Genomic DNA, 4,034 nt, shown 5'->3' on the forward strand with positions numbered 1-4,034 from the left:
ATGTATTTTACACTTCACCAATAATATCTGTAGATAGTAGTGTAAAGAGCAATTGGTGGATGAAATGTAGAAAAGATTGGTTGAAAGTATTCGGAATTAAATAGAGATTAAGCGTAGAGGCGTGTAGAAGCGTAGTGAACTAATTTCTACATCCCAAAATAGATGTGAACAAGAAATATGGCTTTGAGAAGCCCCAAAAGTTTAGCGTGAGATGTTTTGTGGAAGAGCATCCTAAGGTGACATACGTTTTTGCTATGGTTCCAGAGAGTGGAAGGAAACTGGTTTGTCTAGAACAGAAATTTTGGGTGTTTGGCCTGAGCTTAAAGAAGCACCCACGATCTTTCAAGCATAGATCATGAATAACATTGAATACTACTGCCAGGTGAAGAGGAAACGGAGAGATTAACATGATATAAGGGTGTTGTCGGTTGGGCACGCTGAGCTCAAGGCTTTGAACATACCATGTTGAAATTCTAAATCTATTGGCAAATGTAAGAGAAGATTGTATGTACGGCCTTGATCAGAGAAGTAATGTGATAGTTTCTGGATACTTAGAACATACCAGGATAGAAGGCAGCAAATGAGCCAGCTTGTTGGCTAAAGTGGGATAGTTTGTGGTCCCGATTCAATGTTTGAAGAAGCACTGGAGAAACACTGAAGGTTGTCTTCATGCTAAAAGGTATTTAAAAGGACTAAGTCAGGAAGAAATCAAATGAGCGTGAAATTGTATAAACCAAAAAACTGCCGTAAGAACATTTTAGACAAAGGAGTAGTATATAAGTAACTGCACTGAGTTCTTGCCATTACTGTCAATATCTTAGCCAATCAACATTCTATGAGCTCCATTACTACCGATAAATACAAGAATCCGATCTGCAAAAATAGCTGATTGAAAAAAATCCTTCGATTTTACAATAAAAAGAAGCAATCTATTTTTCTTACAAAAATGTTCTGGCACTACCTGAAAAATTAGTGCTTATTAGGCCTTTAAAGAATGGCAAGAATAAATGATTCTAGTTATAGGCAATGAATTTAGGACTGAAAACAATGGACGCGCTAGTTATCTGTCTCCTTACTTCGAGACTTGAAGTACAGATCTTTTCTTTTCTAAGATATCCTTATTTAGAACTGAAGTTAAGTTTAACTAACTCGACAGCTAGAAATTTATCTTCACTGATTTAATTTGTCAATTATCAATGTAAAGTTCTAAAAATTCTACTGAATCACAGCAAATAATTGCAGTCGAGTTAGATTAAGTTAAGGGAAAGTCTAAAAATTATTGTTCTCCCATTTTTGAATAATCATTTGATTTTTTTTCTATTTTCAAAACCACCGTTCAAGGAAATTTAAGATTTTAAGAAATTTAAGTTAAAGATGAGTTTGAATACTCTAGGGCTGAGTAAAGAAAGAATAAGAAATGATTCTGCAATTGAAGCGATACTTATAAGAAAAGTCTATGTCAGATCGGAAATGATGATGTTTTTGAGTTAATAACCAAAATTATTTAAGCCATTTATTATTTTATCTTTTACAGGCCCATATATAGATATCTAACAACAAATAAAAAAATCCGTGGGCCTTTAATTGAGACCATCTTAGTCTTGTTCGTACTTTTGCTTTTTTTCTCCACTGAATTAAAATCAATTCCTAATACCTATCTTTCTTTTACCGTCTTTCTTGTAAAAAAAAAAAAGAAAAAAAAGTTGGTCCAGATTAATTTAGCTACATTGCTGGTTAAAACTAAAATATATACATATATCTTTAGTTTAAATGAGGAGGCAATTTTGTAAGTTTTAATTAACATAAAATTTGGTAGATTCTCCCAAAAAATGTTTTCATGGTGCATCGATTTTCAATAGATTCAGATTTTTTGTTTTTATATGCTATATTACTTGAAATTCAAAGCTCTTATTTAAATCATTTTGTAGCCAATTTAAGGGACTTTTTAGATCAATATTCCAAAATTATTTTGTTTGTTTATCTTATTTTTAACAAAGACTAGTAGTAGTTTTAATGTTTTATTGCTTATTTAAATAAATTTCTTGTTTTACCTGCTCAACAAACTTTTCCCAATAAACAAACAACTATTAAATAGTATAATTATTTGTAGCAGTTTTCTTTAAACTTTTTATTGTACAATATCATTTGTTTGAATAAATTTCTAAGATGCAGCTTTTGATTTCTATTTACAGTAAATTCTTCTACAACTATGTCTGGATATATTTTACTTATATTTTCTCTTCTTTTAATCCCGCTTCTTATGGCTTGAAATTTCACTAATTCAATTGAAAATTAAAAATCCTACAAAATTTTTGTGAAAATTTCAATTATAAATACTGAGCAAATGATGGAAATTCTGAGGGAGAATTTTAATACCTTCACTGGCAATTTAAAGAATATGCTTAACAATTTGTTTTACTCACTGAAAAAGGACAAAAAAATTATTATAATTTTTCAAATAAACATTAAAAATAAATTAATTCAGATTAAAATTTAAAAAAAAAAGATAAAGGAGAAACTTTGCTGACTTTATTTTACGCTCACCCTTTCAAAAGAGTTATATTGCGCGGTGCTTAAATGCTGAAATTTAAATGCATTTAAGGTTCTCAAAATCCTAAAAATAAAAAAAGATTCTGAGAAACATCTATCAACCCGATATACGATTTTTCTGTATAACGATTTTTTTTTTTTACAAAAATTATTAATGGTGGTTTAAGTCACCTAATACTGAAATAAGGCGAATTCTTCATTAAAAATTCAGTCTGAAGAGTATTTGGCACTTATACCTGAGGGAATAGCAGTAAGAGAAAGTTGTCTGTTTTTCGTGTTTTGGAAAATTTTGAAAATGATTTCTTTCCCCCTCCCCCCCCCCAAAAAAAACATTTTGGAATCATCTGAATTTTGGTGAAAATTATATAAAAATAAATAAAAATTCCAGGAAGCTTAGTGTACAAAATGTTGCATTCGATTTGAAGGTTTCAATCAAGTTCCATCAATCGAGAGCATAACTTCGCTTGATTTGTTATTGATGATTGTATTTTTTAATTTTTTCTGTTTGACTCAAAAAGTAGGTCGAAAAGTAGGGCTTCTTCGCTCGACAATTATCAATAAAACAAAATAAACGTTGATTTTGTGTCTTTGCCCACAACTTTTCATCCATTTGCAGTATGCTGTCCTCTCTGAACCTCAACCATTCTGGCACCTTCTTTGAAACCTGTAGAACACTATCTACCATCCTGTCGATTAATAATTTCTTAAATACTAAAATGATTTTTAGCCAGCAAGAATTAAGCAAGAAGATAGTAGAAGTGAGTTCAGTAACAACTTTTACTTCTACTTCCTCATTATCCAAAGTCAGTTCGTTAAAGCGTGCCTTTCCTATTCCTTAAGTCTAGAACATGCCTATTTTTTTTTTTTTTTTCGAAATGGTCAAAGCAAAAATGTTCATATCCTGAGGCCCAAGAATTCCGTTTTCAAAGCATTTTTTCCCCGAACACTTACCGCCTTAAATTCTCGTCCAAGTTCTCCCAAACCTTAGCCGATCAGTACGCACTCTACTACTTCTACTTCTACTTCTTCAATCACATTATACCCAAATCTCTGATTCCTAATGATCTGAGAAGTTTAAAATTTCTCTTGGAGATTTTCTCACATTACAATGGAGCACGATTTTCTATTATTGTCTCTTCCAGTTCAATAAAATAACTTACCTGATTTACCTTAACTAATTGGTTAGAGAATTATTAAATGCAAATAAATATGTATTCGCGACGGAACTTATGGAAAGACTAGGGTATAATTTATGGCAAGAATAGATATAATTTACACCAGTAATGTATAATTTATGTTGGAATTAAAGGAAATTGTTGTTAAAAGAATTCAATATTCAATGTTAAACTGCTTTAGCTTCGTAGACAACTTATTGTTCATAAAATGAGAAAAAATATAGACAGGAGGCAATTTTCCATCTTTGTTAAATTATTTGCATTGTTAAATCTCAGATGTTCGTATTTTTTTTTTAAATTCTTACCTAC

Source organism: Rhodnius prolixus, unplaced genomic scaffold (genome assembly GCF_049639745.1).
Source record: "Rhodnius prolixus isolate KJV_2025 unplaced genomic scaffold, Rpr scaffold_5, whole genome shotgun sequence".
NCBI lineage: Eukaryota > Metazoa > Arthropoda > Insecta > Hemiptera > Reduviidae > Rhodnius > Rhodnius prolixus.